Source organism: Rattus norvegicus, chromosome 1 (assembly GCF_021556685.1).
Source record: "Rattus norvegicus strain SHRSP/BbbUtx chromosome 1, alternate assembly SHRSP_T2T, whole genome shotgun sequence".
Taxonomy (NCBI): Eukaryota; Metazoa; Chordata; class Mammalia; order Rodentia; family Muridae; genus Rattus; species Rattus norvegicus.
The window spans coordinates 121,466,074-121,491,460 of record NC_141534.1 but is presented as its reverse complement, the minus strand read 5'-3'; the positions used below and the strand labels follow the sequence as shown (position 1 = coordinate 121,491,460).

The window sequence follows — 25,387 nt, the reverse complement described above, 5'->3', positions numbered from 1 at the left end:
GCGCTGTGCCCTTGTACCCTCTGCACTTGCAAGTGAGGATTCAAATTCTGAGGCAGTGTTGGCAGCCCAGGTAAGCCATGGTGCAGGTGAAATTACATTATTGACAGTTGTGTCCTGCCTGTGTCTGGGTCAATGATGACAACAGAAAGTCAAGAACAGAATGATGACATAAAAATCATGCTCAATAGGATTACGCTGAGGCCCAACCAGGGAGCCAGGGTAACAAACACTACTTAGTCTCTTTGAGGACCACTTGCGGGACTCATCTGAGCTGCTCTGATGACCTTGTGCTCTTTTCCCTCTGTGGGAACCTGGACAATCTTAGTGCAACTGTGCTGGCAAACACTGCCTGCCAACTAGCACCTAATCTCATAATCTGCTTGTGTGCAAGTCTGCAACACCAACCCTGTCATCATTACCCTCTCTGCTCTGATGTCTTGCAGTCACCTGGCATCAACCCTGCGGTCCAGTGGATCACTATTCCCAGGTGAGTGAAATGATCACGATTAATGGATTGAAATTCCCATAAGATATTCCTCAGTATTTTGACCAATAATTTCAGCCCATCAAAGGTTTCTTAATTAAAAATAATGCAATCCCAGTCAGAAATGAATTTCACTTCTCAGTATGTTTTGTCCCTTTGAACTGCACTATTAAAAATGTAGAGAAATTCCTTTCTACCTGTAGTTCATACAGCCATAAAATTGAATATCTTGGAAGAGATCCTAGATGATACTATCTACACAAATGGAGGGATCTGGAATATGAATATACCTTTTGAATTTGGAGAAATTTCAGTCCACACACAGGCTCACAAATCAAAGCTGGTGCACAGAGATGGATTTCCAATGGCAAGGGGAACCCAGGAATAAGACTTTAGTTTAGAGATGAAGAAATTGGCGATAAATTTTCTGCATCAAAAGACACTCCAAGAATTATTGCCCCAAAGGGAGCTTCGCGAAATTTTTCACGAAACTCTCAGGCCACAGGGAACCTAGCCAGTAGGGTAGATTGAAGTTGAAGGTGTGGCTTTGGCTACCAATTCCTTTCTATGTGTCATCACACAGCTTCATTCTTGATCTTACTAAAATTTACTTCAGTATTCATCAGAAAACAAATGCTATCAAGGAGATGGTTTCTGGAGCTCTTGGGACAGAGGAACGTGATGTCAATGGGATAATTGCAAACACCAACTGATCTAGTCACACGAATTTTGGTCACATTCTGAGTTTCATCACATGGCAATCACTGAGTGCTAACGCTCAGGGATTCATGGCCAAAATACCTGTTGCTTTCTTCTGGGCAACAGATTCTCTTCAGCATTCACTTACCAGCTGTGGGAACTGATTGTTACCATGCAGTATGGAAATGGGGAGGAATGAACATAGCCTAGCACATAAAATCTGAAATGCACAAGTCTCATGAAAATTTGATTAAAGTATACGTAACTGTTCGTGTATTGTCCTTCCAATATTACTCAGGTAAATTCACCTTTGCCTTGGTTTCTGACAATGTTTAGCAATTGAAAGATTTGATCGGTGTATATGACAAAGAGCATGTGTCATCCCCTTCATCAATGATTTGGTTTTGGGTACCTATTGACCTATTGATCGCTTAGGGAAGTAACTTTCCATGTGTTGGGAATGTCAGCATGGAAGTGGATGTTGCAAGAGTGATTCTGCTAAGTGGCATCATACATTAGACTTCTTAAACAGCCTCCTTAAAATTAATATGATTGTATGAACTGAAGGGATACAATTGCCCTCACATCTTGCTCTTTCCTTTTTAGAGAGGACAGTCTTCAAATTCAAGCTAGGTCTACCCTTATTCCACACAAGAGCGCTGTGCCCTTGTACCCTCTGCACTTGCAAGTGAGGATTCAAATTCTGAGGCAGTGTTGGCAGCCAAGGTAAGCCATGGTGCAGGTGAAATTACATTATTGACAGTTGTGTCCTACCTGTGTCTGGGTCAATGATGACAACAGAAAGTCAAGAACAGAATGATGACATAAAAATCATGCTCAATAGGATTACGCTGAGGCCCAACCAGGGAGCCAGGGTAACAAGCACTACTTAGTCTCTTTGAGGACCACTTGCGGGACTCATCTGAGCTGCTCTGATGACCTTGTGCTCTTTTCCCTCTGTGGGAACCTGGACAATCTTAGTGCAACTGTGCTGGCAAACACTGCCTGCCAACTAGCACCTAATCTCATAATCTGCTTGTGTGCAAGTCTGCAACACCAACCCTGTCATCATTACCCTCTCTGCTCTGATGTCTTGCAGTCACCTGGCATCACCCCTGCGGTCCAGTGGATCACTATTCCCAGGTGAGTGAAATGATCACGATTAATGATTTGGAGTATTTATGAGATATTCCTCAGTATTTTGACCAATAATTTCAGCCGATCAAAGGTTTCTAATTAAAAATAATGCAATACGAGTCAGAAATGAATTTCACTTAACAGTATATTTTGTCCCTTTGAACTGCACTATTAAAAATGTAGAGAAATTCCTTTCTACCTGTAGTTCATACAGTCAAAAAATTGAATTTCTTGGAAGAGATCCTAGATGATACTATCTACACAAATGGAGGGATCTGGAATATGATATACCTTTTGAATTTGGAGAAATTTCAGTCCACACACAGGCTCACAAATCCAAGCTGTTGCACAGAGATCGATTTCCAATGGCAAGGGGAACCCAGCAATAAGACTTTAGTTTAGAGATGAAGAAATTGGCGATAAATTTTCTGCATCAAAAGAACTCCAAGAATTATTGCCCCAAAGAGAGCTTCGCGAAATTTTTCACATAACTCTCAGGCCACAGGGAAACTAGCCAGTAGGGTAGATTGAAGTTGAAGGTGTGTCTTTGGCTACCTATACCCTTCTATGTGTCTTCACACTGCTTCATTCTTGATCTTACTAAAGTTTACTTCAGTATTCATTAGAAAACAAATGCTATCAAGGAGATGATTTCTGGAGCTCTTGGGACAGAGGAACGTGTTGTCAATGGGATACTTGCAAACACCAACTGATCTAGTCACAGGAATTTTGGTCACATTCTCAGTTTGATCACATGGCAATCACTGATTGCTAACGCTCAGGGATTCATGGCCAAAATACTTGTTGCTTTCCTCTGGGCAACAGATTCTCTTCAGCATTCACTTACCAGCTGTGGGAACTGATTGTTACCATGCAGAATGGAAATGGGGAGGAATGAACATAGCCTAGCACATAAAATCTGAAATGCACAAGTCTCATGAAAATTTGATTAAAGTATACGTAACTGTTCGTGTATTGTCCTTCCAATATTACTCAGGTAAATTCACCTTTGCCTTGGTTTCTGACAATGTTTAGCAATTGACAGATTTGATCGGTGTATATGATCAAGAGCATGTGTCATCCCCTTCATCAATGATTTGGTTTTGGGTACCTATTGACCTATTGATCGCTTAGGGAAGTAACTTTCCATGTGTTGGGAATGTCAGCATGGAAGTGGATGTTGCAAGAGGGATTCTGCTAAGTGGCATCATACATTAGACTTCTTAAACAGCCTCCTTAAAATTAACATGATTGTATGAACTGAAGGGATACAATTGCCCTCACATCTTGCTCTTTCCTTTTTAGAGAGGACAGTCTTCAAATTCAAGCTAGATCTACCCTTATTCCACACAAGAGCGCTGTGCCCTTGTACCCTCTGCACTTGCAAGTGAGGATTCAAATTCTGAGGCAGTGTTGGCAGCCCAGGTAAGCCATGGTGCAGGTGAAATTACATTATTGACAGTTGTGTCCTGCCTGTGTCTGGGTCAATGATGACAACAGAAAGTCAAGAACAGAATGATGACATAAAAATCATGCTCAATAGGATTACGCTGAGGCCCAACCAGGGAGCCAGGGTTACAAGCACTACTTAGTCTCTTTGAGGACCACTTGCGGGACTCATCTGAGCTGCTCTGATGACCTTGTGCTCTTTTCCCTCTGTGGGAACCTGGACAATCTTAGTGCAACTGTGCTGGCAAACACTGCCTCCAACTAGCACCTAATCTCATGATCTGCTTGTGTGCAAGTCTGCAACACCAACCCTGTCATCATTGCCCTCTCTGCTCTGATGTCTTACAGTCACCTGGCATCACCCCTGAGGTCCAGTGGATCACTATTCCCAGGTGAGTGAAATGATCACGATTAATGGATTGAACTTCCTATAAGATATTCCTCAGTATTTTGACCAATAATTTCAGCCCATCAAAGGTTTCTTAATTAAAAATAATGCAATACCAGTCAGAAATGAATTTCACTTCTCAGTATGTTTTGTCCTTTTGAACTGCACTATTAAAAATGTAGAGAAATTCCTTTCTACCTGTAGTTCATACAGCCATAAAATTGAATTTCTTGAGAGAGATCCTAGATGATACTGTCTACACAAATGGAGGGATATGGAATATGAATATACCTTTTGAATTTCGAGAAATTTCAGTCCACACACATGCTCACAAATCCAAGCTGGTGCACAGAGATCGATTTCCAATGGCAAGGGGAACCCAGGAATAAGACTTTAGTTTAGAGATGTAGAAATTGGCCACAAAGTTTCTGCATCAAAAGACACTCCAAGAATTATTCCCCCAAAGAGAGCCTGTCGAAATTTTTCATGTAACTCTAGGGCACAGGGAACCTAGCCAGTAGGGGAGATTGAAGTTGGAGGTGTGGCTTTGGCTACCTATTCACTTCCATGAGACTTCACACTGCTTCATCCTTGATCATACTAAATTTTAATTCAGTATTCATCAGAAAACAAATGCTATCAAAAAGATGGTTTCTGGAGCTCTTGGGACAGAGGAACGTGATGTCAATGGGATACTTGCAAACACCAACTGATCTAGTCACAGGAATTTTGGTCACATTCTCAGTTTGATCACATGGCAATCACTGAGTGCTAACGCTCAGGGATTCATGGCCAAAATACTTGTAGCTTTCTTCTGGGCAACTGATTCTCTTCAGCATTCACTTACCATCTGTGGGAACTGATTGTTACCATGCAGTATGGAAATGGGGTAGAATGAACACAGACTAGCACATAAAATTTGAAACGCACAAGTTTCTTGAAAATTTGATTAAAGTATATGTAACTGTTTGTGTATTGTACTCCCAATATTACTCAGGTAAATTCACATTTGTCTTGGTTTCTGACAATGTTTAGCAATTGAAAGATTTGATCGGTGTATATGATCAAGAGCATGTGTCATCCCCTTCATCAATGATTTGGTTTTGGGTACCTATTGACCTATTGATCGCTTAGGGAAGTAACTTTCCATGTGTTGGGAATGTCAGCATGGAAGTGGATGTTGCAAGAGTGATGCTGCTAAGTGGCCTCATACATTAGACTTCTTAAACAGTCTCCTTAAAATTAACATGATTGTATGAACTGAAGGGATACAATTGCCCTCACATCTTGTTCTTTCCTTTTTAGAGAGGACAGTCTTCAAATTCAAGCTAGGTCTCCCCTTATTCTACACAAGAGCGCTGTGCCCTTGTATCCTCTGCACTTGCAAGTGAGGATTCAAATTCTGAGGCAGTGTTGGCAGCCCAGGTAAGCCATGGTTCAGGTGAAATTACATTATTGACAGTTGTGTCCTGCCTGTGTCTGGGTCAATGATGACAACAGAAAGTCAAGAACAGAATGATGACATAAAAATCATGCTCAATAGGATTACGCTGAGGCCCAACCAGGGAGCCAGGGTGACAAGCACTACTTTGTCTCTTTGAGGACCACTTGCGGGACTCATCTGAGATGCTATGATGACCTTGTCCACTATACCATCTGCGGGAACCTGGACAATCTTAGTGCAAGTGTGCTGGCAAACACTGCCTGCCAACCAGCACCTAAACTCATAATCTGCTTGTGTGCAAGTCTGCAACACCAACCCTGTCATCATTACCCTCTCTGCTCTGATGTCTTGCAGTCACCTGGCATCACCCCAGCGGTCCAGTGGATCAGTATTCCCAGGTGAGTGAAATGATCACGATTAATGGATTGAACTTCCTATAAGATATTCCTCAGTATTTTGACCAATAATTTCAGCCCATCAAAGGTTTCTTAATTAAAAATAATGCAATCCCAGTTAGAAATGAATTTCACTTCTCAGTATGTTTTGTCCCTTTGAACTGCACTATTAAAAATGTAGAGAAATTCCTTTCTACCTGTAGTTCATACAGCCATAAAATTGAATTTCTTGGAAGAGATCCTAGATGATACTATCTACACAAATGGAGGGATCTGGAATATGAATATACCTTTTGAATTTGGAGAAATTTCAGTCCACACACAGGATCACAAATCCAAGCTGTTGCACACAGATCGATTTCCAGTGGCAAGGGGAACCCAGGAATAAGACTTTAGTTTAGAGATGAAGAAATTGGCGATAAATTTTCTGCATCAAAAGACACTCCAAGAATTATTGCCCCGAACAGAGCTTCGCAAAATTTTTCACGTAACTCTTAGGCCACTGGGAACCTAGCCAGTAGGGTAGATTGAAGTTGAAGGTGTGGCTTTGGCTACCAATTCCCTTCTATGTGTCATCACACAGCTTCATTCTTGATCTTACTAAAATTTACTTCAGTATTCATCAGAAAACAAATGCTATCAAGGAGATGGTTTCTGGAGCTCTTGGGACAGAGGAACGTGATGTCAATGGGATAATTGCAAACACCAACTGATCTAGTCACACGAATTTTGGTCACATTCTGAGTTTCATCACATGGCAATCACTGAGTGCTAACGCTCAGGGATTCATGGCCAAAATACCTGTTGCTTTCTTCTGGGCAACAGATTCTCTTCAGCATTCACTTACCAGCTGTGGGAACTGATTGTTACCATGCAGTATGGAAATGGGGAGGAATGAACATAGCCTAGCACATAAAATCTGAAATGCACAAGTCTCATGAAAATTTGATTAAAGTATACGTAACGGTTCGTGTATTGTCCTTCCAATATTACTCAGGTAAATTCACCTTTGCCTTGGTTTCTGACAATGTTTAGCAATTGAAAGATTTGATCGGTGTATATGATCAAGAGCATGTGTCATCCCCTTCATCAATGATTTGGTTTTGGGTACCTATTGACCTATTGATCGCTTAGGGAAGTAACTTTCCATGTGTTGGGAATGTCAGCATGGAAGTGGATGTTGCAAGAGGGATTCTGCTAAGTGGCATCATACATTAGACTTCTTAAACAGCCTCCTTAAAATTAATATGATTGTATGAACTGAAGGGATACAATTGCCCTCACATCTTGCTCTTTCCTTTTTAGAGAGGACAGTCTTCAAATTCAAGCTAGGTCTACCCTTATTCCACACAAGAGCGCTGTGCCCTTGTACCCTCTGCACTTGCAAGTGAGGATTCAAATTCTGAGGCAGTGTTGGCAGCCCAGGTAAGCCATGGTGCAGGTGAAATTACATTATTGACAGTTGTGTCCTGCCTGTGTCTGGGTCAATGATGACAACAGAAAGTCAAGAACAGAATGATGACATAAAAATCATGCTCAATAGGATTACCCTGAGGCCCAACCAGGGAGCCAGGGTAACAAGCACTACTTAGTCTCTTTGAGGACCACTTGCGGGACTCATCTGAGCTGCTCTGATGACCTTGTGCTCTTTTCCCTCTGTGGGAACCTGGACAATCTTAGTGCAACTGTGCTGGCAAACACTGCCTGCCAACTAGCACCTAATCTCATAATCTGCTTGTGTGCAAGTCTGCAACACCAACCCTGTCATCATTACCCTCTCTGCTCTGATGTCTTGCAGTCACCTGGCATCACCCCTGCGGTCCAGTGGATCACTATTCCCAGGTGAGTGAAATGATCACGATTAATGATTTGGAGTATTTATGAGATATTCCTCAGTATTTTGACCAATAATTTCAGCCGATCAAAGGTTTCTAATTAAAAATAATGCAATACGAGTCAGAAATGAATTTCACTTAACAGTATATTTTGTCCGTTTGAACTGCACTATTAAAAATGTAGAGAAATTCCTTTCTACCTGTAGTTCATACAGTCAAAAAATTGAATTTCTTTGAAGAGATCCTAGATGATACTATCTACACAAATGGAGGGATCTGGAATATGAATATACCTTTTGAATTTGGAGAAATTTCAGTCCACACACAGGCTCACAAATCCAAGCTGTTGCACAGAGATCGATTTCCAATGGCAAGGGGAACCCAGGAATAAGACTTTAGTTTAGAGATGAAGAAATTGGCGATAAATTTTCTGCATCAAAAGAACTCCAAGAATTATTGCCCCAAAGAGAGCTTCGCGAAATTTTTCACATAACTCTCAGGCCACAGGGAAACTAGCCAGTAGGGTAGATTGAAGTTGAAGGTGTGTCTTTGGCTACCTATACTCTTCTATGTGTCTTCACACTGCTTCATTCTTGATCTTACTAAAGTTTACTTCAGTATTCATCAGAAAACAAATGCTATCAAGGAGATGATTTCTGGAGCTCTTGGGACAGAGGAACGTGTTGTCAATGGGATACTTGCAAACACCAACTGATCTAGTCACAGGAATTTTGGTCACATTCTCAGTTTGATCACATGGCAATCACTGATTGCTAACGCTCAGGGATTCATGGCCAAAATACTTGTTGCTTTCCTCTGGGCAACAGATTCTCTTCAGCATTCACTTACCAGCTGTGGGAACTGATTGTTACCATGCAGAATGGAAATGGGGAGGAATGAACATAGCCTAGCACATAAAATCTGAAATGCACAAGTCTCATGAAAATTTGATTAAAGTATACGTAACTGTTCGTGTATTGTCCTTCCAATATTACTCAGGTAAATTCACCTTTGCCTTGGTTTCTGACAATGTTTAGCAATTGAAAGATTTGATCGGTGTATATGATCAAGAGCATGTGTCATCCCCTTCATCAATGATTTGGTTTTGGGTACCTATTGACCTATTGATCGCTTAGGGAAGTAACTTTCCATGTGTTGGGAATGTCAGCATGGAAGTGGATGTTGCAAGAGGGATTCTGCTAAGTGGCATCATACATTAGACTTCTTAAACAGCCTCCTTAAAATTAACATGATTGTATGAACTGAAGGGATACAATTGCCCTCACATCTTGCTCTTTCCTTTTTAGAGAGGACAGTCTTCAAATTCAAGCTAGATCTACCCTTATTCCACACAAGAGCGCTGTGCCCTTGTACCCTCTGCACTTGCAAGTGAGGATTCAAATTCTGAGGCAGTGTTGGCAGCCAAGGTAAGCCATGGTGCAGGTGAAATTACATTATTGACAGTTGTGTCCTGCCTGTGTCTGGGTCAATGATGACAACAGAAAGTCAAGAACAGAATGATGACATAAAAATCATGCTCAATAGGATTACGCTGAGGCCCAACCAGGGAGCCAGGGTTACAAGCACTACTTAGTCTCTTTGAGGACCACTTGCGGGACTCATCTGAGCTGCTCTGATGACCTTGTGCTCTTTTCCCTCTGTGGGAACCTGGACAATCTTAGTGCAACTGTGCTGGCAAACACTGCCTCCAACTAGCACCTAATCTCATGATCTGCTTGTGTGCAAGTCTGCAACACCAACCCTGTCATCATTGCCCTCTCTGCTCTGATATCTTACAGTCACCTGGCATCACCCCTGAGGTCCAGTGGATCACTATTCCCAGGTGAGTGAAATGATCACGATTAATGGATTGAACTTCCTATAAGATATTCCTCAGTATTTTGACCAATAATTTCAGCCCATCAAAGGTTTCTTAATTAAAAATAATGCAATACCAGTCAGAAATGAATTTCACTTCTCAGTATGTTTTGTCCTTTTGAACTGCACTATTAAAAATGTAGAGAAATTCCTTTCTACCTGTAGTTCATACAGCCATAAAATTGAATTTCTTGAGAGAGATCCTAGATGATACTGTCTACACAAATGGAGGGATATGGAATATGAATATACCTTTTGAATTTCGAGAAATTTCAGTCCACACACATGCTCACAAATCCAAGCTGGTGCACAGAGATCGATTTCCAATGGCAAGGGGAACCCAGGAATAAGACTTTAGTTTAGAGATGTAGAAATTGGCCACAAAGTTTCTGCATCAAAAGACACTCCAAGAATTATTCCCCCAAAGAGAGCCTGTCGAAATTTTTCATGTAACTCCAGGGCACAGGGAACCTAGCCAGTAGGGGAGATTGAAGTTGGAGGTGTGGCTTTGGCTACCTATTCACTTCCATGAGACTTCACACTGCTTCATCCTTGATCATACTAAATTTTACTTCAGTATTCATCAGAAAACAAATGCTATCAAAAAGATGGTTTCTGGAGCTCTTGGGACAGAGGAACGTGATGTCAATGGGATACTTGCAAACACCAACTGATCTAGTCACAGGAATTTTGGTCACATTCTCAGTTTGATCACATGGCAATCACTGAGTGCTAACGCTCAGGGATTCATGGCCAAAATACTTGTAGCTTTCTTCTGGGCAACTGATTCTCTTCAGCATTCACTTACCATCTGTGGGAACTGATTGTTACCATGCAGTATGGAAATGGGGTAGAATGAACACAGACTAGCACATAAAATCTGAAAAGCACAAGTTTCTTGAAAATTTGATTAAAGTATATGTAACTGTTTGTGTATTGTACTCCCAATATTACTCAGGTAAATTCACATTTGTCTTGGTTTCTGACAATGTTTAGCAATTGAAAGATTTGATCGGTGTATATGATCAAGAGCATGTGTCATCCCCTTCATCAATGATTTGGTTTTGGGTACCTATTGACCTATTGATCGCTTAGGGAAGTAACTTTCCATGTGTTGGGAATGTCAGCATGGAAGTGGATGTTGCAAGAGTGATGCTGCTAAGTGGCCTCATACATTAGACTTCTTAAACAGTCTCCTTAAAATTAACATGATTGTATGAACTGAAGGGATACAATTGCCCTCACATCTTGTTCTTTCCTTTTTAGAGAGGACAGTCTTCAAATTCAAGCTAGGTCTCCCCTTATTCTACACAAGAGCGCTGTGCCCTTGTATCCTCTGCACTTGCAAGTGAGGATTCAAATTCTGAGGCAGTGTTGGCAGCCCAGGTAAGCCATGGTTCAGGTGAAATTACATTATTGACAGTTGTGTCCTGCCTGTGTCTGGGTCAATGATGACAACAGAAAGTCAAGAACAGAATGATGACATAAAAATCATGCTCAATAGGATTACGCTGAGGCCCAACCAGGGAGCCAGGGTGACAAGCACTACTTTGTCTCTTTGAGGACCACTTGCGGGACTCATCTGAGATGCTATGATGACCTTGTCCACTATACCATCTGCGGGAACCTGGACAATCTTAGTGCAAGTGTGCTGGCAAACACTGCCTGCCAACCAGCACCTAAACTCATAATCTGCTTGTGTGCAAGTCTGCAACACCAACCCTGTCATCATTACCCTCTCTGCTCTGATGTCTTGCAGTCACCTGGCATCACCCCAGCGGTCCAGTGGATCAGTATTCCCAGGTGAGTGAAATGATCACGATTAATGGATTGAACTTCCTATAAGATATTCCTCAGTATTTTGACCAATAATTTCAGCCCATCAAAGGTTTCTTAATTAAAAATAATGCAATCCCAGTTAGAAATGAATTTCACTTCTCAGTATGTTTTGTCCCTTTGAACTGCACTATTAAAAATGTAGAGAAATTCCTTTCTACCTGTAGTTCATACAGCCATAAAATTGAATATCTTGGAAGAGATCCTAGATGATACTATCTACACAAATGGAGGGATCTGGAATATGAATATACCTTTTGAATTTGGAGAAATTTCAGTCCACACACAGGCTCACAAATCCAAGCTGGTGCACAGAGATGGATTTCCAATGGCAAGGGGAACCCAGGAATAAGACTTTAGTTTAGAGATGAAGAAATTGGCGATAAATTTTCTGCATCAAAAGACACTCCAAGAATTATTGCCCCGAACAGAGCTTCGCAAAATTTTTCACGTAACTCTCAGGCCACTGGGAACCTAGCCAGTAGGGTAGATTGAAGTTGAAGGTGTGGCTTTGGCTACCAATTCCCTTCTATGTGTCATCACACAGCTTCATTCTTGATCTTACTAAAATTTACTTCAGTATTCATCAGAAAACAAATGCTATCAAGGAGATGGTTTCTGGAGCTCTTGGGACAGAGGAACGTGATGTCAATGGGATAATTGCAAACACCAACTGATCTAGTCACACGAATTTTGGTCACATTCTGAGTTTCATCACATGGCAATCACTGAGTGCTAACGCTCAGGGATTCATGGCCAAAATACCTGTTGCTTTCTTCTGGGCAACAGATTCTCTTCAGCATTCACTTACCAGCTGTGGGAACTGATTGTTACCATGCAGTATGGAAATGGGGAGGAATGAACATAGCCTAGCACATAAAATCTGAAATGCACAAGTCTCATGAAAATTTGATTAAAGTATACGTAACTGTTCGTGTATTGTCCTTCCAATATTACTCAGGTAAATTCACCTTTGCCTTGGTTTCTGACAATGTTTAGCAATTGAAAGATTTGATCGGTGTATATGACAAAGAGCATGTGTCATCCCCTTCATCAATGATTTGATTTTGGGTACCTATTGACCTATTGATCGCTTAGGGAAGTAACTTTCCATGTGTTGGGAATGTCAGCATGGAAGTGGATGTTGCAAGAGTGATTCTGCTAAGTGGCATCATACATTAGACTTCTTAAACAGCCACCTAAAAATTAATATGATTGTATGAACTGAGGGATACAATTGCCCTCACATCTTGCTCTTTCCTTTTTAGAGAGGACAGTCTTCAAATTCAAGCTAGGTCTACCCTTATTCCACACAAGAGCGCTGTGCCCTTGTACCCTCTGCACTTGCAAGTGAGGATTCAAATTCTGAGGCAGTGTTGGCAGCCCAGGTAAGCCATGGTGCAGGTGAAATTACATTATTGACAGTTGTGTCCTGCCTGTGTCTGGGTCAATGATGACAACAGAAAGTCAAGAACAGAATGATGACATAAAAATCATGCTCAATAGGATTACCCTGAGGCCCAACCAGGGAGCCAGGGTAACAAGCACTACTTAGTCTCTTTGAGGACCACTTGCGGGACTCATCTGAGCTGCTCTGATGACCTTGTGCTCTTTTCCCTCTGTGGGAACCTGGACAATCTTAGTGCAACTGTGCTGGCAAACACTGACTGCCAACTAGCACCTAATCTCATAATCTGCTTGTGTGCAAGTCTGCAACACCAACCCTGTCATCATTACCCTCTCTGCTCTGATGTCTTGCAGTCACCTGGCATCACCCCTGCGGTCCAGTGGATCACTATTCCCAGGTGAGTGAAATGATCACGATTAATGGATTGAAATTCCTATAAGATATTCCTCAGTATTTTGACCAATAATTTCAGCCCATCAAAGGTTTCTTAATTAAAAATAATGCAATCCCAGTCAGAAATGAATTTCACTTCTCAGTATGTTTTGTCCCTTTGAACTGCACTATTAAAAATGTAGAGAAATTCCTTTCTACCTGTAGTTCATACAGCCATAAAATTGAATATCTTGGAAGAGATCCTAGATGATACTATCTACACAAATGGAGGGATCTGGAATATGAATATACCTTTTGAATTTGGAGAAATTTCAGTCCACACACAGGCTCACAAATCAAAGCTGGTGCACAGAGATGGATTTCCAATGGCAAGGGGAACCCAGGAATAAGACTTAAGTTTAGAGATGAAGAAATTGGCGATAAATTTTCTGCATCAAAAGACACTCCAAGAATTATTGCCCCAAAGGGAGCTTCGCGAAATTTTTCACGAAACTCTCAGGCCACAGGGAACCTAGCCAGTAGGGTAGATTGAAGTTGAAGGTGTGGCTTTGGCTACCAATTCCCTTCTATGTGTCATCACACAGCTTCATTCTTGATCTTACTAAAATTTACTTCAGTATTCATCAGAAAACAAATGCTATCAAGGAGATGGTTTCTGGAGCTCTTGGGACAGAGGAACGTGATGTCAATGGGATAATTGCAAACACCAACTGATCTAGTCACACGAATTTTGGTCACATTCTGAGTTTCATCACATGGCAATCACTGAGTGCTAACGCTCAGGGATTCATGGCCAAAATACCTGTTGCTTTCTTCTGGGCAACAGATTCTCTTCAGCATTCACTTACCAGCTGTGGGAACTGATTGTTACCATGCAGTATGGAAATGGGGAGGAATGAACATAGCCTAGCACATAAAATCTGAAATGCACAAGTCTCATGAAAATTTGATTAAAGTATACGTAACTGTTCGTGTATTGTCCTTCCAATATTACTCAGGTAAATTCACCTTTGCCTTGGTTTCTGACAATGTTTAGCAATTGAAAGATTTGATCGGTGTATATGACAAAGAGCATGTGTCATCCCCTTCATCAATGATTTGGTTTTGGGTACCTATTGACCTATTGATCGCTTAGGGAAGTAACTTTCCATGTGTTGGGAATGTCAGCATGGAAGTGGATGTTGCAAGAGTGATTCTGCTAAGTGGCATCATACATTAGACTTCTTAAACAGCCACCTAAAAATTAATATGATTGTATGAACTGAGGGATACAATTGCCCTCACATCTTGCTCTTTCCTTTTTAGAGAGGACAGTCTTCAAATTCAAGCTAGGTCTACCCTTATTCCACACAAGAGCGCTGTGCCCTTGTACCCTCTGCACTTGCAAGTGAGGATTCAAATTCTGAGGCAGTGTTGGCAGCCCAGGTAAGCCATGGTGCAGGTGAAATTACATTATTGACAGTTGTGTCCTGCCTGTGTCTGGGTCAATGATGACAACAGAAAGTCAAGAACAGAATGATGACATAAAAATCATGCTCAATAGGATTACCCTGAGGCCCAACCAGGGAGCCAGGGTAACAAGCACTACTTAGTCTCTTTGAGGACCACTTGCGGGACTCATCTGAGCTGCTCTGATGACCTTGTGCTCTTTTCCCTCTGTGGGAACCTGGACAATCTTAGTGCAACTGTGCTGGCAAACACTGACTGCCAACTAGCACCTAATCTCATAATCTGCTTGTGTGCAAGTCTGCAACACCAACCCTGTCATCATTACCCTCTCTGCTCTGATGTCTTGCAGTCACCTGGCATCACCCCTGCGGTCCAGTGGATCACTATTCCCAGGTGAGTGAAATGATCACGATTAATGGATTGAAATTCCTATAAGATATTCCTCAGTATTTTGACCAATAATTTCAGCCCATCAAAGGTTTCTTAATTAAAAATAATGCAATCCCAGTCAGAAATGAATTTCACTTCTCAGTATGTTTTGTCCCTTTGAACTGCACTATTAAAAATGTAGAGAAATTCCTTTCTACCTGTAGTTCATACAGCCATAAAATTGAATATCTTGGAAGAGATCCTAGATGATACTATCTACACAAATGGAGGGATCTGGAATATGAATATACCTTTTGAATTTGGAGAAATTTCAGTCCACACACAGGCTCACAAATCAAAGCTGGTGCACAGAGATGGATTTCCAATGGCAAGGGGAACCCAGGAATAAGACTTTAGTTTAGAGATGAAGAAATTGGCGATAAATTTTCTGCATCAAAAGACACTCCAAGAATTATTGCCCCAAAGGGAGCTTCGCGAAATTTTTCACGAAACTCTCAGGCCACAGGGAACCTAGCCAGTAGGGTAGATTGAAGTTGAAGGTGTGGCTTTGGCTACCAATTCCCTTCTATGTGTCATCACACAGCTTCATTCTTGATCTTACTAAAATTTACTTCAGTATTCATCAGAAAACAAATGCTATCAAGGAGATGGTTTCTGGAGCTCTTGGGACAGAGGAACGTGATGTCAATGGGATAATTGCAAACACCAACTGATCTAGTCACACGAATTTTGGTCACATTCTGAGTTTCATCACATGGCAATCACTGAGTGCTAACGCTCAGGGATTCATGGCCAAAATACCTGTTGCTTTCTTCTGGGCAACAGATTCTCTTCAGCATTCACTTACCAGCTGTGGGAACTGATTGTTACCATGCAGTATGGAAATGGGGAGGAATGAACATAGCCTAGCACATAAAATCTGAAATGCACAAGTCTCATGAAAATTTGATTAAAGTATACGTAACTGTTCGTGTATTGTCCTTCCAATATTACTCAGGTAAATTCACCTTTGCCTTGGTTTCTGACAATGTTTAGCAATTGAAAGATTTGATCGGTGTATATGACAAAGAGCATGTGTCATCCCCTTCATCAATGATTTGGTTTTGGGTACCTATTGACCTATTGATCGCTTAGGGAAGTAACTTTCCATGTGTTGGGAATGTCAGCATGGAAGTGGATGTTGCAAGAGTGATTCTGCTAAGTGGCATCATACATTAGACTTCTTAAACAGCCACCTAAAAATTAATATGATTGTATGAACTGAGGGATACAATTGCCCTCACATCTTGCTCTTTCCTTTTTAGAGAGGACAGTCTTCAAATTCAAGCTAGGTCTACCCTTATTCCACACAAGAGCGCTGTGCCCTTGTACCCTCTGCACTTGCAAGTGAGGATTCAAATTCTGAGGCAGTGTTGGCAGCCAAGGTAAGCAATGGTGCAGGTGAAATTACATTATTGACAGTTGTGTCCTACCTGTGTCTGGGTCAATGATGACAACAGAAAGTCAAGAACAGAATGATGACATAAAAATCATGCTCAATAGGATTACGCTGAGGCCCAACCAGGGAGCCAGGGTAACAAGCACTACTTAGTCTCTTTGAGGACCACTTGCGGGACTCATCTGAGCTGCTCTGATGACCTTGTGCTCTTTTCCCTCTGTGGGAACCTGGACAATCTTAGTGCAACTGTGCTGGCAAACACTGCCTGCCAACTAGCACCTAATCTCATAATCTGCTTGTGTGCAAGTCTGCAACACCAACCCTGTCATCATTACCCTCTCTGCTCTGATGTCTTGCAGTCACCTGGCATCAACCCTGCGGTCCAGTGGATCACTATTCCCAGGTGAGTGAAATGATCACGACTAATGGATTGAAATTCCCATAAGATATTCCTCAGTATTTTGACCAATAATTTCAGCCCATCAAAGGTTTCTTAATTAAAAATAATGCAATCCCAGTCAGAAATGAATTTCACTTCTCAGTATGTTTTGTCCCTTTGAACTGCACTATTAAAAATGTAGAGAAATTCCTTTCTACCTGTAGTTCATACAGCCATAAAATTGAATATCTTGGAAGAGATCCTAGATGATACTATCTACACAAATGGAGGGATCTGGAATATGAATATACCTTTTGAATTTGGAGAAATTTCAGTCCACACACAGGCTCACAAATCAAAGCTGGTGCACAGAGATGGATTTCCAATGGCAAGGGGAACCCAGGAATAAGACTTTAGTTTAGAGATGAAGAAATTGGCGATAAATTTTCTGCATCAAAAGACACTCCAAGAATTATTGCCCCAAAGGGAGCTTCGCGAAATTTTTCACGAAACTCTCAGGCCACAGGGAACCTAGCCAGTAGGGTAGATTGAAGTTGAAGGTGTGGCTTTGGCTACCAATTCCTTTCTATGTGTCATCACACAGCTTCATTCTTGATCTTACTAAAATTTACTTCAGTATTCATCAGAAAACAAATGCTATCAAGGAGATGGTTTCTGGAGCTCTTGGGACAGAGGAACGTGATGTCAATGGGATAATTGCAAACACCAACTGATCTAGTCACACGAATTTTGGTCACATTCTGAGTTTCATCACATGGCAATCACTGAGTGCTAACGCTCAGGGATTCATGGCCAAAATACCTGTTGCTTTCTTCTGGGCAACAGATTCTCTTCAGCATTCACTTACCAGCTGTGGGAACTAATTGTTACCATGCAGTATGGAAATGGAGAGGAATGAACATTGCCTAGCACATAAAATCTGAAATGCACAAGTCTCATGAAAATTTGATTAAAGTATACGTAACTGTTCGTGTATTGTCCTTCCAATATTACTCAGGTAAATTCACCTTTGCCTTGGTTTCTGACAATGTTTAGCAATTGAAAGATTTGATCGGTGTATATGACAAAGAGCATGTGTCATCCCCTTCATCAATGATTTGGTTTTGGGTACCTATTGACCTATTGATCGCTTAGGGAAGTAACTTTCCATGTGTTGGGAATGTCAGCATGGAAGTGGATGTTGCAAGAGTGATTCTGCTAAGTGGCATCATACATTAGACTTCTTAAACAGCCTCCTTAAAATTAACATGATTGTATGAACTGAAGGGATACAATTGCCCTCACATCTTGCTCTTTCCTTTTTAGAGAGGACAGTCTTCAAATTCAAGCTAGGTCTACCCTTATTCCACACAAGAGCGCTGTGCCCTTGTACCCTCTGCACTTGCAAGTGAGGATTCAAATTCTGAGGCAGTGTTGGCAGCCAAGGTAAGCCATGGTGTAGGTGAAATTACATTATTGACAGTTGTGTCCTACCTGTGTCTGGGTCAATGATGACAACAGAAAGTCAAGAACAGAATGATGACATAAAAATCATGCTCAATAGGATTACGCTGAGGCCCAACCAGGGAGCCAGGGTAACAAGCACTACTTAGTCTCTTTGAGGACCACTTGCGGGACTCATCTGAGCTGCTCTGATGACCTTGTGCTCTTTTCCCTCTGTGGGAACCTGGACAATCTTAGTGCAACTGTGCTGGCAAACACTGCCTGCCAACTAGCACCTAATCTCATAATCTGCTTGTGTGCAAGTCTGCAACACCAACCCTGTCATCATTACCCTCTCTGCTCTGATGTCTTGCAGTCACCTGGCATCACCCCTGCGGTCCAGTGGATCACTATTCCCAGGTGAGTGAAATGATCACGATTAATGATTTGGAGTATTTATGAGATATTCCTCAGTATTTTGACCAATAATTTCAGCCGATCAAAGGTTTCTAATTAAAAATAATGCAATACGAGTCAGAAATGAATTTCACTTAACAGTATATTTTGTCCCTTTGAACTGCACTATTAAAAATGTAGAGAAATTCCTTTCTACCTGTAGTTCATACAGTCAAAAAATTGAATTTCTTGGAAGAGATCCTAGATGATACTATCTACACAAATGGAGGGATCTGGAATATGAATATACCTTTTGAATTTGGAGAAATTTCAGTCCACACACAGGCTCACAAATCCAAGCTGTTGCACAGAGATCGATTTCCAATGGCAAGGGGAACCCAGCAATAAGACTTTAGTTTAGAGATGAAGAAATTGGCGATAAATTTTCTGCATCAAAAGAACTCCAAGAATTATTGCCCCAAAGAGAGCTTCGCGAAATTTTTCACATAACTCTCAGGCCACAGGGAAACTAGCCAGTAGGGTAGATTGAAGTTGAAGGTGTGTCTTTGGCTACCTATACCCTTCTATGTGTCTTCACACTGCTTCATTCTAGATCTTACTAAAGTTTACTTCAGTATTCATCAGAAAACAAATGCTATCAAGGAGATGATTTCTGGAGCTCTTGGGACAGAGGAACGTGTTGTCAATGGGATACTTGCAAACACCAACTGATCTAGTCACAGGAATTTTGGTCACATTCTCAGTTTGATCACATGGCAATCACTGATTGCTAACGCTCAGGGATTCATGGCCAAAATACTTGTTGCTTTCCTCTGGGCAACAGATTCTCTTCAGCATTCACTTACCAGCTGTGGGAACTGATTGTTACCATGCAGAATGGAAATGGGGAGGAATGAACATAGCCTAGCACATAAAATCTGAAATGCACAAGTCTCATGAAAATTTGATTAAAGTATACGTAACTGTTCGTGTATTGTCCTTCCAATATTACTCAGGTAAATTCACCTTTGCCTTGGTTTCTGACAATGTTTAGCAATTGAAAGATTTGATCGGTGTATATGATCAAGAGCATGTGTCATCCCCTTCATCAATGATTTGGTTTTGGGTACCTATTGACCTATTGATCGCTTAGGGAAGTAACTTTCCATGTGTTGGGAATGTCAGCATGGAAGTGGATGTTGCAAGAGGGATTCTGCTAAGTGGCATCATACATTAGACTTCTTAAACAGCCTCCTTAAAATTAACATGATTGTATGAACTGAAGGGATACAATTGCCCTCACATCTTGCTCTTTCCTTTTTAGAGAGGACAGTCTTCAAATTCAAGCTAGATCTACCCTTATTCCACACAAGAGCGCTGTGCCCTTGTACCCTCTGCACTTGCAAGTGAGGATTCAAATTCTGAGGCAGTGTTGGCAGCCCAGGTAAGCCATGGTGCAGGTGAAATTACATTATTGACAGTTGTGTCCTGCCTGTGTCTGGGTCAATGATGACAACAGAAAGTCAAGAACAGAATGATGACATAAAAATCATGCTCAATAGGATTACGCTGAGGCCCAACCAGGGAGCCAGGGTTACAAGCACTACTTAGTCTCTTTGAGGACCACTTGCGGGACTCATCTGAGCTGCTCTGATGACCTTGTGCTCTTTTCCCTCTGTGGGAACCTGGACAATCTTAGTGCAACTGTGCTGGCAAACACTGCCTCCAACTAGCACCTAATCTCATGATCTGCTTGTGTGCAAGTCTGCAACACCAACCCTGTCATCATTGCCCTCTCTGCTCTGATGTCTTACAGTCACCTGGCATCACCCCTGAGGTCCAGTGGATCACTATTCCCAGGTGAGTGAAATGATCACGATTAATGGATTGAACTTCCTATAAGATATTCCTCAGTATTTTGACCAATAATTTCAGCCCATCAAAGGTTTCTTAATTAAAAATAATGCAATACCAGTCAGAAATGAATTTCACTTCTCAGTATGTTTTGTCCTTTTGAACTGCACTATTAAAAATGTAGAGAAATTCCTTTCTACCTGTAGTTCATACAGCCATAAAATTGAATTTCTTGAGAGAGATCCTAGATGATACTGTCTACACAAATGGAGGGATATGGAATATGAATATACCTTTTGAATTTCGAGAAATTTCAGTCCACACACATGCTCACAAATCCAAGCTGGTGCACAGAGATCGATTTCCAATGGCAAGGGGAACCCAGGAATAAGACTTTAGTTTAGAGATGTAGAAATTGGCCACAAAGTTTCTGCATCAAAAGACACTCCAAGAATTATTCCCCCAAAGAGAGCCTGTCGAAATTTTTCATGTAACTCTAGGGCACAGGGAACCTAGCCAGTAGGGGAGATTGAAGTTGGAGGTGTGGCTTTGGCTACCTATTCACTTCCATGAGACTTCACACTGCTTCATCCTTGATCATACTAAATTTTACTTCAGTATTCATCAGAAAACAAATGCTATCAAAAAGATGGTTTCTGGAGCTCTTGGGACAGAGGAACGTGATGTCAATGGGATACTTGCAAACACCAACTGATCTAGTCACAGGAATTTTGGTCACATTCTCAGTTTGATCACATGGCAATCACTGAGTGCTAACGCTCAGGGATTCATGGCCAAAATACTTGTAGCTTTCTTCTGGGCAACTGATTCTCTTCAGCATTCACTTACCATCTGTGGGAACTGATTGTTACCATGCAGTATGGAAATGGGGTAGAATGAACACAGACTAGCACATAAAATTTGAAACGCACAAGTTTCTTGAAAATTTGATTAAAGTATATGTAACTGTTTGTGTATTGTACTCCCAATATTACTCAGGTAAATTCACATTTGTCTTGGTTTCTGACAATGTTTAGCAATTGAAAGATTTGATCGGTGTATATGATCAAGAGCATGTGTCATCCCCTTCATCAATGATTTGGTTTTGGGTACCTATTGACCTATTGATCGCTTGGGGAAGTAACTTTCCATGTGTTGGGAATGTCAGCATGGAAGTGGATGTTGCAAGAGTGATGCTGCTAAGTGGCCTCATACATTAGACTTCTTAAACAGTCTCCTTAAAATTAACATGATTGTATGAACTGAAGGGATACAATTGCCCTCACATCTTGTTCTTTCCTTTTTAGAGAGGACAGTCTTCAAATTCAAGCTAGGTCTCCCCTTATTCTACACAAGAGCGCTGTGCCCTTGTATCCTCTGCACTTGCAAGTGAGGATTCAAATTCTGAGGCAGTGTTGGCAGCCCAGGTAAGCCATGGTTCAGGTGAAATTACATTATTGACAGTTGTGTCCTGCCTGTGTCTGGGTCAATGATGACAACAGAAAGTCAAGAACAGAATGATGACATAAAAATCATGCTCAATAGGATTACGCTGAGGCCCAACCAGGGAGCCAGGGTAACAAGCACTACTTAGTCTCTTTGAGGACCACTTGCGGGACTCATCTGAGCTGCTCTGATGACCTTGTGCTCTTTTCCCTCTGTGGGAACCTGGACAATCTTAGTGCAACTGTGCTGGCAAACACTGCCTGCCAACTAGCACCTAATCTCATAATCTGCTTGTGTGCAAGTCTGCAACACCAACCCTGTCATCATTACCCTCTCTGCTCTGATGTCTTGCAGTCACCTGGCATCACCCCTGCGGTCCAGTGGATCACTATTCCCAGGTGAGTGAAATGATCACGATTAATGGATTGAAATTCCTATAAGATATTCCTCAGTATTTTGACCAATAATTTCAGCCCATCAAAGGTTTCTTAATTAAAAATAATGCAATCCCAGTCAGAAATGAATTTCACTTCTCAGTATGTTTTGTCCCTTTGAACTGCACTATTAAAAATGTAGAGAAATTCCTTTCTACCTGTAGTTCATACAGCCATAAAATTGAATATCTTGGAAGAGATCCTAGATGATACTATCTACACAAATGGAGGGATCTGGAATATGAATATACCTTTTGAATTTGGAGAAATTTCAGTCCACACACAGGCTCACAAATCAAAGCTGGTGCACAGAGATGGATTTCCAATGGCAAGGGGAACCCAGGAATAAGACTTTAGTTTAGAGATGAAGAAATTGGCGATAAATTTTCTGCATCAAAAGACACTCCAAGAATTATTGCCCCAAAGGGAGCTTCGCGAAATTTTTCACGAAACTCTCAGGCCACAGGGAACCTAGCCAGTAGGGTAGATTGAAGTTGAAGGTGTGGCTTTGGCTACCAATTCCCTTCTATGTGTCATCACACAGCTTCATTCTTGATCTTACTAAAATTTACTTCAGTATTCATCAGAAAACAAATGCTATCAAGGAGATGGTTTCTGGAGCTCTTGGGACAGAGGAACGTGATGTCAATGGGATAATTGCAAACACCAACTGATCTAGTCACACGAATTTTGGTCACATTCTGAGTTTCATCACATGGCAATCACTGAGTGCTAACGCTCAGGGATTCATGGCCAAAATACCTGTTGCTTTCTTCTGGGCAACAGATTCTCTTCAGCATTCACTTACCAGCTGTGGGAACTGATTGTTACCATGCAGTATGGAAATGGGGAGGAATGAACATAGCCTAGCACATAAAATCTGAAATGCACAAGTCTCATGAAAATTTGATTAAAGTATACGTAACTGTTCGTGTATTGTCCTTCCAATATTACTCAGGTAAATTCACCTTTGCCTTGGTTTCTGACAATGTTTAGCAATTGAAAGATTTGATCGGTGTATATGACAAAGAGCATGTGTCATCCCCTTCATCAATGATTTGGTTTTGGGTACCTATTGACCTATTGATCGCTTAGGGAAGTAACTTTCCATGTGTTGGGAATGTCAGCATGGAAGTGGATGTTGCAAGAGGGATTCTGCTAAGTGGCATCATACATTAGACTTCTTAAACAGCCACCTAAAAATTAATATGATTGTATGAACTGAGGGATACAATTGCCCTCACATCTTGCTCTTTCCTTTTTAGAGAGGACAGTTTTCAAATTCAAGCTAGGTCTACCCTTATTCCACACAAGAGCGCTGTGCCCTTGTACCCTCTGCACTTGCAAGTGAGGATTCAAATTCTGAGGCAGTGTTGGCAGCCAAGGTAAGCAATGGTGCAGGTGAAATTACATTATTGACAGTTGTGTCCTACCTGTGTCTGGGTCAATGATGACAACAGAAAGTCAAGAACAGAATGATGACATAAAAATCATGCTCAATAGGATTACGCTGAGGCCCAACCAGGGAACCAGGGTAACAAGCACTACTTAGTCTCTTTGAGGACCACTTGCGGGACTCATCTGAGCTGCTCTGATGACCTTGTGCTCTTTTCCCTCTGTGGGAACCTGGACAATCTTAGTGCAACTGTGCTGGCAAACACTGCCTGCCAACTAGCACCTAATCTCATAATCTGCTTGTGTGCAAGTCTGCAACACCAACCCTGTCATCATTACCCTCTCTGCTCTGATGTCTTGCAGTCACCTGGCATCAACCCTGCGGTCCAGTGGATCACTATTCCCAGGTGAGTGAAATGATCACGATTAATGGATTGAAATTCCCATAAGATATTCCTCAGTATTTTGACCAATAATTTCAGCCCATCAAAGGTTTCTTAATTAAAAATAATGCAATCCCAGTCAGAAATGAATTTCACTTCTCAGTATGTTTTGTCCCTTTGAACTGCACTATTAAAAATGTAGAGAAATTCCTTTCTACCTGTAGTTCATACAGCCATAAAATTGAATATCTTGGAAGAGATCCTAGATGATACTATCTACACAAATGGAGGGATCTGGAATATGAATATACCTTTTGAATTTGGAGAAATTTCAGTCCACACACAGGCTCACAAATCAAAGCTGGTGCACAGAGATGGATTTCCAATGGCAAGGGGAACCCAGGAATAAGACTTTAGTTTAGAGATGAAGAAATTGGCGATAAATTTTCTGCATCAAAAGACACTCCAAGAATTATTGCCCCAAAGGGAGCTTCGCGAAATTTTTCACGAAACTCTCAGGCCACAGGGAACCTAGCCAGTAGGGTAGATTGAAGTTGAAGGTGTGGCTTTGGCTACCAATTCCTTTCTATGTGTCATCACACAGCTTCATTCTTGATCTTACTAAAATTTACTTCAGTATTCATCAGAAAACAAATGCTATCAAGGAGATGGTTTCTGGAGCTCTTGGGACAGAGGAACGTGATGTCAATGGGATAATTGCAAACACCAACTGATCTAGTCACACGAATTTTGGTCACATTCTGAGTTTCATCACATGGCAATCACTGAGTGCTAACGCTCAGGGATTCATGGCCAAAATACCTGTTGCTTTCTTCTGGGCAACAGATTCTCTTCAGCATTCACTTACCAGCTGTGGGAACTGATTGTTACCATGCAGTATGGAAATGGGGAGGAATGAACATAGCCTAGCACATAAAATCTGAAATGCACAAGTCTCATGAAAATTTGATTAAAGTATACGTAACTGTTCGTGTATTGTCCTTCCAATATTACTCAGGTAAATTCACCTTTGC

At 41.4% G+C, this 25,387-nt stretch overlaps 14 non-coding genes across 14 annotated transcripts; all 14 read left to right on the top strand.

Annotated features, from left to right (window-relative positions):
• Positions 1 to 126: 126 nt before the first annotated feature.
• Positions 127 to 204, top strand: LOC134485318 (small nucleolar RNA SNORD115). The gene has a single exon (XR_015656265.1). It is a non-coding gene; the product is annotated as a small nucleolar RNA SNORD115 (small nucleolar RNA).
• A 1,761-nt stretch (positions 205 to 1,965) lies between these two features.
• On the top strand, positions 1,966 to 2,043 carry LOC148007388 (small nucleolar RNA SNORD115). Its single transcript, XR_015656264.1, has one exon. It is a non-coding gene; the product is annotated as a small nucleolar RNA SNORD115 (small nucleolar RNA).
• A 1,758-nt stretch (positions 2,044 to 3,801) lies between these two features.
• On the top strand, positions 3,802 to 3,879 carry LOC148007387 (small nucleolar RNA SNORD115). The gene has a single exon (XR_015656263.1). It is a non-coding gene; the product is annotated as a small nucleolar RNA SNORD115 (small nucleolar RNA).
• Positions 3,880 to 5,638: 1,759 nt separating this feature from the next.
• LOC148007386 (small nucleolar RNA SNORD115) lies at positions 5,639 to 5,716 on the top strand. The gene has a single exon (XR_015656262.1). It is a non-coding gene; the product is annotated as a small nucleolar RNA SNORD115 (small nucleolar RNA).
• A 1,761-nt stretch (positions 5,717 to 7,477) lies between these two features.
• Positions 7,478 to 7,555, top strand: LOC148007385 (small nucleolar RNA SNORD115). The gene has a single exon (XR_015656549.1). It is a non-coding gene; the product is annotated as a small nucleolar RNA SNORD115 (small nucleolar RNA).
• Positions 7,556 to 9,314: 1,759 nt separating this feature from the next.
• LOC148007384 (small nucleolar RNA SNORD115) lies at positions 9,315 to 9,392 on the top strand. Its single transcript, XR_015656261.1, has one exon. It is a non-coding gene; the product is annotated as a small nucleolar RNA SNORD115 (small nucleolar RNA).
• A 1,759-nt stretch (positions 9,393 to 11,151) lies between these two features.
• LOC148007383 (small nucleolar RNA SNORD115) lies at positions 11,152 to 11,229 on the top strand. Its single transcript, XR_015656259.1, has one exon. It is a non-coding gene; the product is annotated as a small nucleolar RNA SNORD115 (small nucleolar RNA).
• A 1,760-nt stretch (positions 11,230 to 12,989) lies between these two features.
• Positions 12,990 to 13,067, top strand: LOC148007382 (small nucleolar RNA SNORD115). Its single transcript, XR_015656545.1, has one exon. It is a non-coding gene; the product is annotated as a small nucleolar RNA SNORD115 (small nucleolar RNA).
• A 1,760-nt stretch (positions 13,068 to 14,827) lies between these two features.
• LOC148007381 (small nucleolar RNA SNORD115) lies at positions 14,828 to 14,905 on the top strand. The gene has a single exon (XR_015656544.1). It is a non-coding gene; the product is annotated as a small nucleolar RNA SNORD115 (small nucleolar RNA).
• A 1,760-nt stretch (positions 14,906 to 16,665) lies between these two features.
• LOC148007380 (small nucleolar RNA SNORD115) lies at positions 16,666 to 16,743 on the top strand. The gene has a single exon (XR_015656255.1). It is a non-coding gene; the product is annotated as a small nucleolar RNA SNORD115 (small nucleolar RNA).
• Positions 16,744 to 18,504: 1,761 nt separating this feature from the next.
• LOC148007379 (small nucleolar RNA SNORD115) lies at positions 18,505 to 18,582 on the top strand. Its single transcript, XR_015656254.1, has one exon. It is a non-coding gene; the product is annotated as a small nucleolar RNA SNORD115 (small nucleolar RNA).
• Positions 18,583 to 20,341: 1,759 nt separating this feature from the next.
• LOC134485302 (small nucleolar RNA SNORD115) lies at positions 20,342 to 20,419 on the top strand. The gene has a single exon (XR_015656250.1). It is a non-coding gene; the product is annotated as a small nucleolar RNA SNORD115 (small nucleolar RNA).
• Positions 20,420 to 22,178: 1,759 nt separating this feature from the next.
• LOC134485301 (small nucleolar RNA SNORD115) lies at positions 22,179 to 22,256 on the top strand. The gene has a single exon (XR_015656249.1). It is a non-coding gene; the product is annotated as a small nucleolar RNA SNORD115 (small nucleolar RNA).
• A 1,760-nt stretch (positions 22,257 to 24,016) lies between these two features.
• LOC120100252 (small nucleolar RNA SNORD115) lies at positions 24,017 to 24,094 on the top strand. The gene has a single exon (XR_015656240.1). It is a non-coding gene; the product is annotated as a small nucleolar RNA SNORD115 (small nucleolar RNA).
• The last annotated feature ends 1,293 nt before the right edge of the window (positions 24,095 to 25,387 follow it).